Raw genomic sequence first — 17,664 nt, 5'->3', positions numbered from 1 at the left:
GAATATCTATGATTGCTTTATTTTGCTGCTGTCCGTCTGTGGCATATAATGCAGCTTGGTGCTTACCTATGCCTCTGCCATTCTGTGACTGTGAGATTCTGTAGGAGGTCTGTGTGAATGTGCTTATTGTCCTTCTGAGCAACTACAAGCTATGCTACCAGCAATTCAGAAATCGCAATGCATGCATGATTGCCAGCTACCATTTTACCCCACTGTAAGTGTCCATTGTGGAGCACCTACATGACTCTTGAAGGAGAGCAAGATAACACATTATCTTGTTCACAACCAGCTCAGTAAAAGGCTGATCCCTGTATGACCTGGCTGAGATGTTGACCACAGCCATGTGCATAGTTGGGAAGGGGAGCAATGCAGGCATTCCTATGAAAACCTGTGCTGCCATTATCCTGCTATCTTTTTGGGTGGAAGGTAGAGGTTAGGTAACAATGCTGTGAATTATATTGCAACTGGACTGCATTACATTGTTTTGCATGCTTAGGGAGAGATTCTTGCTACTGATAGATCTTTGTCAGAGTTGGAATAGCATGTGAGTGTGGACTATTGTGATATTGTACTGTATATGTGAAATTGTGTATGCCGCATCGAGGTGGCAGTACTCCATAGTGTAATGTCAGTGACATTTGTTTAGGGTTCCTGCAGGGATCTACTATGCTGTACAGTTATGCTGGACCATCTCACAGTGCCTGCACACTATGTGATGTAATCTTTGTTAGATATTAATGAAGATATAATTATTTTATATGATTGTGTAATATGCATCTGTCTCTAAATTTTTTTTTTAATATGGATTTTTCTATGCTGCAGGTTAGAAAACAGACTAACTCGGCTAATACCACATATCCTTGAATATCTTACAGAAGACATTGTATTGTACAATAAAACTGTTTATGATACTCCAAGGACTGCTAAAGATCGCAGTTCAGGCTGAAAAATGATTTATGCTGGATGTGACACATTCCATGCACTCAGTTACTGAGACTTGTGGCAAGAGAAAGGAGAAGGCGTTGACATGTGAAAAGTCTAATTCTCTGGCAATAGAGGAAGCACATGACAAGTACCTGTGGATGTTACTTTATGAAAATGTGTTGATAATGGCTAGGTATCCCATTGCATATAATTTACTTTGGATCACAAGTAAGTTCTGCTTAATTTATATTATATATGGTTTAATTTCTGCAGGTAATTTTGAGAACTCATATTCTATCTTGCCTTATGAAACTAGAAACATCTGGGTATTCATTGTAATGGTTTTATGAAAATACATCCTAATGTTTAGTTCATCTGAAAGTACCAAGGATTTACTCCGATTTGTTTCAGCGGGGGTACTCATCCTAAGGAAGAGAAATTAGTACTAAAAAATTAGTGCAAAGTCAAGAGAAACTGTGGCAGGAAAAAGAAAAAAGCATTCAAAAATCTACACAACAGTCCATAACATCAATAAACTGTTTTCATAGTTACTGAAAGAACTTCAGATGATTTACATTCAAGTGAAGAATATTCATTTCATTATTATTGTGAAAAAATAAAAGACTGCCAGCCCAGCTAGATAGAATCTTGTCAACAATTCTGTCATTGTAAATATTAATATAATCCACAGGCTGTTTTACAAATGTTAGAAAACTAAATGTAAGAAAAACTATGTTATATGTTTTGAACTACAAAAATGTAACCAAAGTGTACCCTGCTAGAAGAAAGCTGATAAAGTAAATCATTTTATGACAGTTTGATCTCCAAGCTCGGAGACAGGATGTCTGGACAAAGGAATTCTTTCTATCATTTTGAGACCAGAGTTAATTGCTAGATTTTGCATGTATAATGTTTTTTATTGCTGTGACTTCCTGCCAGGTGCAAGCTTACTAAGAAAACTAAGAAATGTAAATGTAGAGTTTCTGGTAGCCTGGGAACCAGAGAAGTGTCAAGAATGATGTAATCTAAAATGAGTCAGCAGTGATGTATTATCAATTTAAGAGATCTCAGAGAGAAAGAGATAGCATTTTGCATTTCTCTTCAGAATTGACAATATCACCAGCACTTGCTTGCTTTGTATGTAAGTAGGATCTTAGACTTTAGTATTTCTCTTAGAAATAGATAGAAAATAGTAGGATTAAACTAGTTGTTTTCTATATTTATATCAGACTATTCTACAGTATTATTTTAATCATCTTCCTGTGATCTCTGAACTATGAGAACTAGCACTGTGTTGAATTGAGAAGATTTGTCTTGTGTTTTCATTATTTATTATTAAATATTTTTAAACCGTTCAACTGTGGCTGTTTTGTGTAGAGATAATTTAAGCTGTAGAGTACTTGCATGTATTTAGTGATACTGTACTAAGCCACTTCAATAGTCTTAAAAGTTCTGGTCACACTTGTTAATTTGATAACAGTATTATTACACATCAAAATTGGTCACCCTTTGGGCAGGGCTAGCTGATAAGAAGGGGGTCTGGTGGCAGTGAATTACTAGCTTATAACCTGGGCAGCAGGGGCATACCTGTGAGCCTGAACCAGCCTTACCCAGGAGTGTCTGTGTGTTTATATATAAATCATATCTCAAAGTGTGTGGTGTGTGTGTGTGTGTGTGTGTGTGTGTGTGTGTGTGTGTGTGTGTGTGTGTGTGTGTGTGTGTGTGTGTGTGTGTGTGTGTGTGTGTGTGTGTGTGTGTGTGTGTGTGTGTGTGTGTGTGTGTGTGTGTGTGTGTGTGTGTGTGTGTGTGTGTGTGTCAGCAACTTGGGCAGGGACACAAAGCACTGGTCGGACAGAGGGAGTGCTGGGAGGACTTGGTTTGAAACCCTGGCTAAGGACTCCGCTCTATAGCTGTGCCAGTGGGGAGTCTTACTGGGGATCTGGAGAGAAAGGAAGAAACCAGCCCCAGACTGACTGGGACCTCTGTGTGCTCTTAAGGGAAATTGTACTTTGCTGTGTGTGTACTTATTGTCCTTCCCAATGTGCATGCCCCTCACTGGTGCTAGTTGTGAGGATTGAGGCTCCTTGATTACTAGGCCAGTGCATGGGTGTCACAAGTATCCATAGTATCCATAAATAATAAACATATAAGGATCATGGGCCCTTTAAAGCTACTCTGATACATTAGAGAGGGTCCATTACATAGCAAGTAAATTCTACCAGCTGTTATATTAATTTATGAACTAAGTGGCATGATAAAATTCTGTGAGTGAAAAGAAAATGTAGAGTGACAGGAAAGATATTTAACCAAGAAAATCAGTACTCTTAGAGCAACTGTTTTATTTTTTTTACCAACATGCAAATGATTACATCTTAAAGTCTTTCTGCTGCAAGGACATATGAAGTTAATGAAATGTTTATGTCATTGAGTTGTCACTAGTTAATATGATTTCATATGAGCATCTACCTACTTCTCACCCTCTTAAAGCCATTGAGAAGGTCACCAAGAAAATGGACAAGGGCAAAACGGTGAAATACTACCTACCTTGACCTGATTAATACATTGGATACAACAATCCACTCAGGTATTGTAAACATGTAATTACGCATAAACCCCTATGTAACACACCTGATAGCTGGATCTCAAAAGTCAAGGCCAGTATCAAGGGCCTCTGGCTAAACAAGTTTGCAGATGATTGCAAACTAGGAGCACATATAGAGTCCCCCCAGACACTAGCATCCTACAGGAAGGTCTAAAGTAAAAAATGACAGGTACCAAAGCTATGGCTTAAAACTCAATGCCAAAAATGCATAATAGTACCCTTTGGAAAGTCAGCCACTCTGAAAAATTACCTCATTGATAAAACACCCCTGAGAGTAGACCCATTAGTCAAAGACTTGGAAAAACATGTAAATAGTAACCTGGCCTATGACCAACATCTGTCCAAGCTAGTACGAAAGTTATTCTATATCGCTCAGGTTATAAGTAAGGGAATGGCATCTAGGTCCATTGAGGTCATAATGCCAAAATATTTGCCCCACATCAAACCCATCATTTAGTATAATGCCCCCTTCGGTATGCACTTTACCAGGCACATGCAACAAGTGGAATGTCCACAGAGGTTCTTCACAAAAAGAATTAAGAGTGTAAACACAATGTCCTATACATATTGCCTCAAAGCCCTATATATATATGGATCTACTGAATTCTAACGAATGTCCGTTTCATGAAAATATACATCCACGAATGCATTTACACAAAAGTGTATTTCAGCGAAATGTATACTCTGTTTCCTACAAACTGCTGAGAGGTAATCTATGTCTGGCATACAAGACATCCCTGGATGCCACTCTAATGGACATTTTGCATATCCACAGAATGATATGTATCAGAACTATGAGAACTAGAGATCAACAGTTTGTTTACAAGATAAATAGGACATGGAGGGACAGGTATGTAACTCAGAGCTCAAACAGACTTACCATTTATGTGAAGCAGTGACCTTCTCTAACCCTATTCAAATGTAACCTGGACCTGTGGGTGGCAAATCAAAAATTTACTCCAAGTCTGGCACTTATATCTCTGATGGATAGAGGTAACCTTTAAATCATTCCCTAGCTAACATACACCTTTTAGAATAACCTCTAAGGTACAATAACTCATGGGATACAATTGGCTTGCATGGCTACTCTTATAAAGAACCTATACACATAACCGGAGACATATACACATATAACCTTCTAAACCATGAGGGTGCAATTAAGCTAACACACCAATCTTATTTTGTATCTTATTAGCAAACCTGCATCCCTAAAACATCTTACATACAGTCCCTTTCCAACATTAATTTTTTTTTCTTTCTGTCCCCAAACAGATATCTACTGCTTTGCTAAATATTGTAAACCAATTTTGACTTATCTCTACCCATTTATGTCCTCACAATAAGGCATTGCTTCATTATGTGGAACTAGTATAACCTTATTATTGGAAGTTTTAAAGTTGTTAAAGATGCATCTGTAGCTTGGTAGTTCATATGCGCTTGTTCTCATAAGAATTAAATAACTACAAAGAAAGTTTTTTTTGTACACAGCTTGCTTTTACAATTTACACCACAACATTAAAATGTCCCTTTTCTGCACCCTACTACTATTACCACTATCAGTGATAACACATCACATTCTTCCATCACACTACTCCTGCATACCATAATGCTCTCTTCTATCATACTATAGGGCGGCACAGTGATGCAACGGTTAACGTTGTCGCCTCACAGCAAGAGGTTTTCCGGTTCGATTCTCGGCTGGGGTGCCTTCTGTGTGGAGTTTGCATGTTCTCCATGTGTTTGCGTGGATTTCCTCTGGGTACTCCGGTTTCCTCCCACATTCCAAAGACATGCATCTGGAGCATTTCTCCCCGGGCCTCCACTGAAAACAGGCTCTGTGGAACCTAGTCGGACATTCCTGGTCAACAAATGTTAAATAAAATAAATAAATAAATATTCCTGCATATATAATGCTCTCACAAACCTAGAAAATCAAAAATACTGCAATTCCAGCTAATTGCTAACTATATCCCCTGAACTATGCCACTAATACCTACAAATACAGATAATTCTATAGCACAAATAATTGCCAAAATAGTATATATAAATAAAAATGGCTGCCTTCATATCAGCAGGTCACAACTTTGATACTTAGCAGAGATATACACCCCATCTCAGTCCCACCTGCAATGTCCACAGTTACTCCCACTATGACAACACCTAAGCTATCTCCTCCCCATGTCCACAATAATGTTCTGCTGCTATTAAATATGAATCTCAGAAGCACCTATGACAAAGTACAATAAACACATGTGTATAGCCTTTTATAACCCTGACATATTTGTCACTACTAAAACTTGACGAATGCTAGAAAACAAAGATGAGGAAATTACCCCACCAAAGCACGCTGTATTGCTATAATTTACAAAAATTATTCTAGACATAACTCCACACTATCAAACATCTCCAATTTTAACTCACAGCTTCTCATCCCAGTACCAAACTTTCATAATTATGAAAGCATAGGCACTGCAGCATTTTATATACCACCAAGAGATAATACCAGTGCAGCTGAAGATTTCCTATGCAGGTTATCTCATAGCATACACATTGAAGCCATAATACTTGGTGATCTTAACACAGACTAGTAAATCACCAATACAGACAACCTCAATTACACAGTAAATCTCTATAACTCCACCACACTTCACAATACAAGATTCAATAAAATTAAACAGAGAGCCCATACATGACTGGATTCTAACCTCCAGCCCCAGCAATATAAGCTCATTTGGATACTTACCTGACTAAATCAGTAACCATCTCCCCATATTTGCATTAAGATAACTAAATAACAAAAAAAAAATCAAGTAATTTACAAACAACTATAGACCTATAGAAACCTTAAATCAGCTATCAAAAATTTGCAAAGGAATGAGTCAAAGATAAAGCAGTGTCTATTTTCCTGGACTGTAATTCTGAGTACATAAAGTATTCATTATTTTTCTCTAAGAAAATTAAATACATAAATAAATTTAAAAAAAAAGATGGAAAATGGCAGAGATGTGTGACAGACAGTTAATGAAATACAGAAATATTTATTACACTTTATTTTGGATTTTTTCACATCTCACAAGGAAAATGTTTACATGATCTCTTATGCATTTATATTATTGTTATTTTACAGTTATGTGTGTATATTACATTACAAATAAACCTTTTAAAATAGGATTTTATACAATTCACTATAGAAACAGTTCTATGCTATGACATTTTAAATGAAAAATTGTAATGACAAATGTAATGGTTTCTGCATAGAGAAGTGTAAGAAACCAGTTTTCTAACTGATTTACAATGTGCATTATATATAGATATTAATAATTATCAAAATTAAATTATATTTCTATGCATATAAATGTGTTTCAATTCTGAATCTCATGAAGATTAACAGCAGGTATGTGTTATGTTTTCTGAAAGACACTTAATATGGTACAATATTGTTTAATCCAGAAAATGATACTTCCCTATATAGAAATTCAAAAAGTCAAATATACTTTCAGCTATCTCATTCAAAGTACTTTATTAAGATTTCAAGAGCTTTCATTCAGAACAACAAACACTGAACTTATGTCTGATGAAGTTCAGTGTTTGTTTTTCTGAATGAAAGCGCTTACAATTTTTTAAATTATTACTTGTGACTTGGCTTTGCTTTCTTTTATATTTTGGTTTTCTTATGACATTTGTGTTTTTGTTTAATTATTTTAGTGAGATTGTTTGGTTAAACTTAGTTACAGGCAAAGAATATAGTGTGCATGTCTGCCTTGGATTAAATGTCATACGCTCAGCATAAGTAACTGGATGCATGCATAAATATCCATCATTTGCAGTTGAGAGAAGGTTCAGGAGCATATTGACATTTTGCATATGATAATTGTGAACCTGAAATTGCAGAACTGCTAGAGAAAATGTAGGAGGAATATATACTAAGTACATGATTGTGGCACCTCAGAGTATTCCCCATATCCTATAATACACTGATCTCAGAATTAGCATTTATAAGCAGCAGAGGTGAGGGGCCTACCATGTTGAGGATGCAGGTATAACAGCAACATTTGAAAATTTGATGTTATTAGATGACAATAAAGTTTATTGTCATATCTTACACTTTTACAGGGTAGCCCTGGGCAGTAGTCAATATAAAAAATTGTATTCACCACACTAGCTACAAAGCTGTTGTAGTGTTTCTGCAGATTACTTTTCCCAGGTGTGCCACAAGCATGAGGAAAGTCAGCACTGCCATTGAGAATTATTTCTTGAGTCTTTTTAAAAGCTATGAGACCTAGAGAAGATAGGAGACAGGGGTATACCCATAGCTATGTGAACCACCACACTAATTATTCACCCAACTGACATCCCTCTCAAACAAAAGTAAGGACCAAAAATGTCCTCCACAGTTGAGGACCAAAAAAAATGTCTTCTGGAAAAAGCCAAAATGTTTCTGCATAGCAGTTATTTCATAAAATGTAGCAAAGAGTGTGCACAGACACACACACAGGAAAGCTATGCCTTTCACTCCACCTTAGCTACTGCTTTGAAAGGAGAAGGAGATGAAAGACAAATTCTAGGGGCGGTGTGTGTGTGTGTAAAATGCCCCAGTTAAATATACCTGGTGGCTCAGGAAAGGATTTAGGCTCAAACCTAAGGAAGTACTTGGTGGCTAGACAATAACTTAGGCTCAAACCTTGTACCTTAGGTACAGGTGACAACAGCCTGAATTCCCTATGCACCACCACTTGTAAAAAATATTCAGATTTTTGCCTCATATTTTTGTTCTGTTCTGTTCCTCATAAAATCTGTGGTTTTGACTTCACTAAATAATGGCAGGCATTTGAATTTCAGACTTCATATTCTTCAGAAAGTACATGGTAACACAAAACCTTTTATTCTAGCAAATTTCTAAGTTTATAAGATCAATATTTGAAATTTGTCCTTATTTTGGGGATGTATTCCCCCATTATTGGCTTTGTCCAGGTTTTGTGAGAAGAGGTTGAGAGCTATGGTGAGAAATGAATTCACTGAATATGTTTGGGGGCTGTATTACCCCATTATTATTTTTTTCCAGGTGTTTTCGCTAAGAGGTTGAGAGCTATGGTGAGAATTTAATTCACTAAATGATAGCCATTTAAGTTTCAGTCTTTCTGCATTTCAAGAAACAGCTGATTTGACATAGTGGTATGCTGCCCTGACTGTAGTGCACAGGGTCCTGGGTTCAAGACTTGGCAGTAAAATGCATGATGGTAACACAGCATTTTATTCCAGCAACTTTCCAAGATTATACAAGCAATGTTTAAAAAATGTCCCTGTTTTTTGGGCATTTGCCCCCCCCCCCACAATAAATTTCGCCTTTTTCCATATTTCTTATGCTGCAAAGTTGAGAGATACAGTTGGGTGTCAAGTGGATTTTACAAGGAGCTGAGAGCTTCAGGGGAAGAGAAGTTTAGTGCTGCTTATGCTGACTTTGCTTACATTGTTAATAGCACGACAGATAGTGTGCATGCTTTTAATGCAGAAGGCTATGAGTTCTACTCCCACAGTATGTGGATGCATTGTTGATACTGTACTATATTGTACTTTTAAAGGAGGTGGATGCTGCAGTCCTGTGAATGTCCTTTTTGGCAGAGATACCTAGTAACTATAAACCTGTTATCAGTTTGCCATCCATTCTCTATTGCAATATTACTAGCTTATCATTTTTTTAATGTAACATAGGCAATTTATTCTTCAAGGGCAACAGGCACTTTATTTGTAGATGAAACAATGAAATATATAGTTATTTGCTAGCAGCAACCTCTTCATTAGTTACAGATCTCTTTAATGTGGAATTATTTAGATGACTTTTACTTTTGCAGAAATTGTGCATATTTACCGATACTGGTGGATTGTAAACGTTTGAGTAGACTTTTATGATGGAAATGTTCTGAATTGGGCAGTTTTTTTCATTACTGGTGCATACATTTTCTTTCATTGTTTACTGGAAAAATGTTCAAAACAATAAATTTAAAACACCCTCTAACAACTGTACTGTACTATACAAGGCATGTAATTTAATACAATCAGGAAGGTGTATCAAAGAACACATTTATGTTTCGCGTGCAAGGGGCCTATGATTTGAGAACAGCCCAAAGTTAATCTTTATCTGCCACTGGCCAGATGTTTATTTTTATTTTATTTTACATTTGTTGACCGGGCTAGTCCAACTGGATACATATCCATTTTCAGCAGAGGCCCGGGGAGATAAGCTCCGTGCAGAAAAAAAAAATAGCACAATAAAACATTTTTACAAACAATGTTGTTATAGGTTAATACATAAATTATCACAGAGGTCTAAGTACTTCCCATTTTAAAAATTTGAGTACAATACTAAAAATAGGACTAATATTATACTATAGACTGGGAAGAAATAGGTCTGGGATAAGAGGAAAATAAAACCTTTATATTTACAGAGAGTATTAGAAGTTAGGCTGGAAAAATCAAAGAGGACAGAAATACATCACAGTGCCGAAGGCAGGTAGTGGACAAAATTACAGAGAGGACAGAAATACTTTGCAGTGCAGTAGGCAGGTACAGTTCAGATTGCAGATAGAATACAGAAAGTCAAAATAAAAGAGGCATAAGTGTGTCTTTTATATATATTAAAGAGTTTCCACAATAAGAGTAAGCTTAGGGCATGAACAGAAGGGTAAGGGATAGCAAAAAGGTAAAGTGGCAAGAAGGAAGGTAGCGCTAGTTATTAGGAAATAGTGGGTAGGCAGTACCTGTTATGAGTAGAAAAAGTAGAAAAACTGATCAGTCAGGTTTAGTACAGGGGCATAGCCAGTATGTTCTTACGAAAAGTTTCAGTTTGTTTTTGAAAAGAGATGTGGAGGAAACTGAAGAAAGTTCACTGGGGAGAAGGTTACAGGATTTTCCAACAGTGTTCCTGAAAAGAGAGTCCCCAGCCTTGTTATTAGATTTAGAGGTGTTTACAAGAAGTTTGTGTGATGAGCGCAAGGAATCCAGATTCTTATAGGGATAGATGAGGTTAGTTAATATAGGAGTACTGGAAGGTTGGTGGAATTTAAGCAGATTCTGAATTTCTAGCCATCCAAGCTGCTTAGGATTATAGCAGTGGTGGGTTCTGAATGGGTTGCCAGTAGCAAACCTGGCAATGTTATTGTAGGAGATATCCAGTTTGGCAAGGTTATTTTTAGATAAATTAGTAAATATGGGTGAGGCATAGAGGAGTGTAGAGATTAGATGGGTGTGAGCAATAGTTTTTCTGACTGTTGGTGAGAGGAATGGTTTGATTCTGTAGAGAGAGCCTAGCTTTTTATTGACGGTTTTTATCGTATTGTTGATATGGGTGTCAAAGTTAAGATTGTTGTCTATGGTAATACCAAGTAGTTTAGTAGTTGGGTCAGGTGATATGGGAGTACCATTTATGGATATTACTGAGAAATCTATTGGGACAGTCTTACGAGTAGGATTGAAAAGGAGGAGTTTTGTTTTTTTGGGGTTCAACAGAAGGCAATGTTGTGTAAACCATTGTTCTACTGTATTAAATACTTCTTGGGTAAGGGAGTGAAGTTTAGAAGTTGATGTGGCTGTACATATAAGTGTAGAATCATCAGTGTACTGAACACATGTAGCTTGGGGGATTGCTAGATGAAGGTCATTGATAAATATGGAGAAAAGAAGAGGACCTAATATGGACCCTTGAGGGATACCAATGTTAATGGGCAGGTGGGTAGATAGAGTGTTGTGCCAAAGTACTGCCTGTTGTCTGTTATCTAAATAGGATTGGAACCATTTAATAGTGAGTGTATCTAGTGAGAGGGATTTGAGGATATTTATAAGTATTTGGTGATTAACCATATCAAATGCCTTGGACAGATCGATAAATAGTGCTGAGGAGAGCATATTGGCATTTCGGTTTTTGTTAATACAGTCAGTAAAGGAAAGGAGGGCAGTAGTAGTGCTGTGGGATGGTCTGAAACCATGTTGACAGCTGGAAAGTAAGTTATTTTGGATTAGGTAGTCTAGCAGTTGCTTATGGATGCATTTTTCCATTAGTTTTGCCAAATGTGAAAGTAGGGCTATGGGATGGTAGTTGGAGAAATCAGTAGATTTTCCACCTTTAAGAAGTGGGATAATGTGGGAGACTTTCCAGATGCTAGGGATGTGTCCTTCACTAATGGTTCTGTTAATCAGAATGGAAATGGGATAGGCTATGGATTTGGCTGATTTCTGTAGATATTCAGTTGGTAATTGATCTGCTGAAGGAGAGCAAGGTTTAAGTTTTTGGATAAGAGAAAGAATATATGTTGTAGGGACAGGTTGGAAGAGAAAAGGAGGGGGTGGAGTTGTGTTAGAGATAGGTAAAGTGAAATTATTAGGTGATAGGTGACTGGCAAGTGATTGAATGGCCTCAGTGAAAAAAGTATTGAAGGCATTGGCAGTGTGCTTTGGGTTCTCCTGGTCTGTGCCTTTTGGGTTAGGTGTAATGGAGTGACCTGGGTGTAATAGTTGGTTAATACTTGCCCAGAATTTTTGTGGGTTATTATGTTTAGTTTGCTGGAACTGTAAGTAGTAGTTTCTTTTATCAGACAGTATAGCTTTCTTAGTTTCATTTCTCAGTTGTCTAAAGTTTTGATGGTCAGCTGAGTTTTTAGTCATACGCCATTTGGCCCAGTATTTATTTCTAAGGTGGATTTTTTGTTTGGTGTCTTTTGACAGCCAGGGGGCAGATTTAGTTTTGATTCTAATAGAGCGGTTTGGTGCATGGTTATCAAGGATGGTGAGGAATTTGGAATTAAAGTATTTGACAGCTTCCTCCAATGGGAGGTGTCTTAAGGGAGACCAATTGCATGCTCTTAGTTCACTTTGGAAGAGGTCAGGGTTAAAGTTTTTCTTGGATCTAATGGACTTGACAGTGGGTGGAATGGTGGCATTGGTTTTATGCCTGATAATGTAGGTAAGTGAGTGGTCACTAATATCATCAGGGAGGGTTCCAGATTCATATATGTGGGGATTTTTTTTATGAGTATCCAATCCAAGGTACTCTCTTTCTTATTGGGCTTGTTTATCCTGGTAGGGGAGGTAATGATTTGAGAGAAACCAAACAGGTTAATGAGGGTGGTAGGTTGGCTGCTGCAACAGCTGTTCCAATCTATGTTAAAATCACCTAGGATAATGGTTTCTTGGGGCAGGTTTAGTGATAGCTAGCAGAGGATATCTTCTATGGTGGTATTGTTATTGCCAGGAGGGAGATAAATACAGATAATATAGATGGATTTGAAAGTGTTGAGTTGAAGTTTGGAAATAAGAATTTCAGCAAAGAAGTGGTTTGGATATATCTAATTGTATAAAGCAATTTATTTGTGCATGCCTCTCAACCTCTTAATGTAGGAAATCTGGACAAGGCCATTTTCTTTGAATGTGGGTTTCAATGCTGTTTCAATCAATGTGAGTTTCAAGGGCAGAGACGTTTTAATGCTAAGTCTATTTTCATTGTGAGAGTGCATTGCTTTGTTTAGCAGATGTTTATTAATGTTTGTGCTGTAAAATGTAAAATAAAACTTTTAAATGAAATCCAAACCATCCTAGAAGTAAAGCAGTATGCACATTACAGTGTTTATGGTAAATGGAGCGAAATAGCCAAACAGTCGGACATTGGAATTGCTGCGGGGGGGGAGGCCCCATTCTATCACGATTTTGTAAGTGGGAAGGGGGGCAAACTCAAAGACAGCCCAGGCTCTAATATACCTCTCAACTGTCCAGATTTTTGCAAAATGAATAGATTTTTGCTTCTTATTTTTGGTTTGTGCCTCATAAAATTTGTGGTTTTCTGGCAAATCATTTAAGAATGAAGTCACTAAATAATGACAGACATTGGGTTTCAGACTTCATACCCTTCAAAAAAATGCATGCTAAACCAAGACCTGTTATTCTATCAACTGTGTAAGTTTATACAAGTGCAATTTTTAGTACTGTTTGTATGTTCCCCCCAATATATTTGGCCTTGTCCAGATTTCCTGCATTAAGAGGTTGAGAGGCATGCACAAATAAATTGCTTTATACAATTAGGTATATCCAAACCACTCAACTATCCCCGATTTTGGCTCAAAATGTTGCTCCCCCCCTAATAATCCCTAATGCAAAATGGCAACTTTGGAAGAAAACATGGAGGGTTTACAATTAAATAATTGTAATCATCAGAGTTATAGATTACTTTTATTTCAGAAATGCATGTATATTCTCTTATTTTGTCAGCTGCTCAACTTAACAGTACTAATATTAAAAAAGTGCCCCTTCTTTGACAGGTTCCCAGCTGTATTGTGTGGCTATTTTATATTTTTGCGTCACATTTTGGTCCATTTTTCATAAAATTGTGGTTTTCTGGCAAATTAGTGGAAAGTCATTAAAGACTGAAGTTAGAAAATAATGACTGAAGTTAGAAAATAATGACAGACATTTGAGTTTCAGATTTCATACCCTTCAGAACAGTCATACTAATGCAAGACCTACTATTCTATTATATTTCTAAGTTTGTAAGAGCAATATTTAAAAATTGTCCTTATTTTTCGGCCTCTGTCCTACTTCTATTTATGGCTTTATCCAGATTTCTTGCTCTGAGGTTGAGAGGTATGACAAATGTGTTAAGGCCATCACCTTCAGCTAGAGACATTTCAAATTGTGACATACTTGTTGCACCCCATTCCCCCATGTAGTGACTCTGGATGTGTCCAAGCAAGGCAAGGAGCAGTTACACAGTGTAAGTGTGCAGAGTATCCCCCCATCCAAGGTAGACAGAAGTACTACAGTGGCTTTTCATCTGTCCTTGATTTTGCAGAATGTTCTGGTTTTCTGTCATATTTTTATACTGTTGATTTATGCTTCTTATTATTCAGAAAATGCATGTTGTTGCAGTGCCTGTTGCTCTGTGTTTAAGTAGCAATGCTTTAATGACCATCAGGTAAGTTTGTCTGAGATTGTAAGATGCAAGTAAGTTTTAATAAGCATACTGTTAAAGAATTACCAACAGTGAAAGCCTTTTTTCTTGCCATGGAGAGAATATTTACATAACTAGATAATGTATGAGCCTTGGGTATTGAAAGGCATATGACAGTTTTTGTAATAAAGGACAGGATTACAGTATTTTCAGAAGCTCAATACATTTGTTGGAGACTTTTGGTCATCTTTGCAGGCTTTACCCATATACTAAACAGAATACTAATCTATCATGTGTGGTCCATAATGTGCACTAATCCTTTAAGCAATTTATATTGAGCTTATTTCTTAATTGCTGTTTATTTTTTACTTTAATCATGTTTTCCCCATGAAACAAGTAGATAGGCAGCAGGTCTTTTTTGGATAAGAAACATTTTTACAAGTGGGGTATCACAGAGATTGCTATTTTTCGGCAAGTTACTTGGTTCTTTTATAAAGCTGAATATAAATTATAATTAGAACTGCAGTGCAAGGAGAAGTGGTTTGAGTTGAGTGCTGCTTGTTTTTTTATACTTGATTTTGACTGGCATTCCAGTAATGTATTTAAAAATGTATTTATTTTTTCATGCCTCACAACCTTTTTGTTTTCATCTAGACATTAAGTAAGCTGTCATGTAGCCAATGCATTGAAATATTTTTTCTTTTACACTTCATTTTTTCTTGATTGGACTCTCATAATGACAGTTTGGTACCCAGGGTAGCATATTTAATTAAAATCCTAGTTTTTGTATTTTTGAGCATAGCTCCACCCCTTTCTAGTTGACCACACCCCTTCCCATTGGCCCCCACCTATTCAGCTGTCTCATGCAGCCCGCCTTTGATTTGAAGTCACCAGCCACTATGAATTCTGTTAAAAAATATCAGATTATGTGGGCTGTGTAATCAGATGAGAGTGCAAGGAGACTAGAAATTGATACAAAATGATAGCAGTGATCAGAGTACAACAAATGCCAAAGAAATATCATTCACTGGGTGACCTTACCATAACACAATAAATACGTGAGTTTGTCACTTCACTGATGCAATATGATTGGCACCAACTTCTCAAGTTGCATTTCAATTTAATTTTCAGAAGCTATTTGTCAATTATTGCCATAATTGATTTTTATTTCTGAATCTAGTTACTGAGCACTTAGGGTGACAAAGAAGGTATTTAGTATGATTGCAAATACTAACGTACACTGTACTGGTTGCAGGAGTATAACTTTTTGTTTCTCACTGGAGTGTGTGTGTGTGTGTGTGTGTGTGTGTGTGCGTGTGTGTGTGTGTGTGTGTGTGTGTGTGTGTGTGTGTGTGTGTGTGTGTGTGTGTGTGTGTGTGTGTGTGTGTGTGTGTGTGTGTGTGTGTGTGTGACTAAATTATACACTAAAATTAGAAGAGAACTACAGCTGTAACTGTGAAGTAACAGATATATAACTTAAATCGATCTACATCTGTACCTGTGGGGGTATTTACCGGTGACTGAACAGATTTCATTTTCTTACTGCAAGAAAACACCATATTGTAGTTCACTGAAGTGTGGTATTCTCATTTCCCCTAATTAAATTCTCTAGCTGTTTTGGGTTTCTAATACCATAGCAGGAATGGACCCCATTCCTAAGTCAGGGTATATTTAGAATTTATGAAATTAGTATTGCTTCAGTTAGCCAAGAGTGCCCATCTCAACACCCAGATTATGCTCAGAACTGCTTCTTTCTACAGTTCATATGGAGCTAAATGTATTGGCAGAATATGTAAGTATGCTTGAAAATTATTTTTTATTAGACCTGTTGCTCCTACTATTATTAAAATGTCTGGGTATCTTTCTTCCACATTGCTCTTGTTGTTTCATGCAAATCCTGATATTTTATGACTTTGTGTCTCTATGTATGCAACTCAGTGTAATCATTGTGTGTAGCAATTTCAACGATCAAAGCTACTTTGTCTTTTTTACATGGTGCATTATATAAGGTTTTCTTGCATCTATTTTTGAACTATTGGTAATGAGCGATCTCATGATATAAACTTCATTGTTCTTTATAATGCTTTGTAATTCATGTTTCCAGTGCTTCTGACCTAGTTCAATATTGTAGTGTTTGCCCAATCCTCAGTTCAGCAGTCTTGCCACATTATTGTGCCTTACGGTATACATTCCCTATGCCATGAGTGTATCACAACCAGCAATATGATGGTCCAGTTCTGTTTTACAGAACCTACATTTGTCTGTTTCTGCAGTGTTCTCAATGGACTTTGCAAACCATGATGCATGTAATCCACTTTCCTGTACCACCATTTTTAGCCATTTGTCTTTTGATTTCAATTCACCTCTTCTTAACCATTCCAATGTTAAATTTTGGTCAACATAAGGTTGTTCCAGAGGATCTCTGTACTTAACACTATATTTGTGGAGTTTCCAGTTTTTTTTCTCTCTCATCTGTTCCTTCTTTTTATATGCATTTGTTCTTATTGGCACATTCAGTTGCTGTCTGATTTTTGTCTACTTCTGGTTTGATTTCCATTCCCACTTTTATCAAAATGCTTATGTTAAACTAAGCAAAGATGTCATCATAGACTTCTTCTCCTCTTGTTTTAAAACTTTCAGTATGTATGGATCTGATGAAGTTAGCAGATATGTATGCAGTACCACAACTGCAGCTCTATATACATAGTCAGTTTCGAGGAAGCCCATCCATCCTTCAGAGTGAGGAATATGTAATCTTGGTATACACTGATTTTTGAATATCATTTGGTAAGCAAGAAGCACTTTTCTGGTTTATATGTCCAATTGATTCAATATGTCTTGGGGTCAGTCAATCATCGCAAAGCTGTAAGTTAGAACAGGAAGAGCAAATGTGAAGCATGTGAAGCAGGGACCCTCTCTAACCCAATTCAAGTGTAACTTGAACAATTGGATGGAGAACAAGAAATGTATCCCTGGCTTAGCACCTATGCCTCTAATTGACACTGGCAGCCTGTAAATGGTTCATATCCCAGGTTCCTGCTTGTAAATGTTTAATCTTCCAAGCCCTGCTTACACTTATCAAGGGTACCAAAACTTGTTAGAAATTTGGGATGCATGGCTAGGCTTAAAAAATCCCTTGTGGTCGTTAGCCTAGTAAACACCTATGAACTTATTTACACCTTGGAAATGTATTCCTAGATGTCAAGAA

Source organism: Protopterus annectens, chromosome 6.part0, assembly GCF_019279795.1.
Source record: "Protopterus annectens isolate FY-2018-M chromosome 6.part0, PAN1.0, whole genome shotgun sequence".
Lineage (NCBI taxonomy): Eukaryota > Metazoa > Chordata > Ceratodontiformes > Protopteridae > Protopterus > Protopterus annectens.
Note: the sequence above shows the minus strand (reverse complement) of the source record.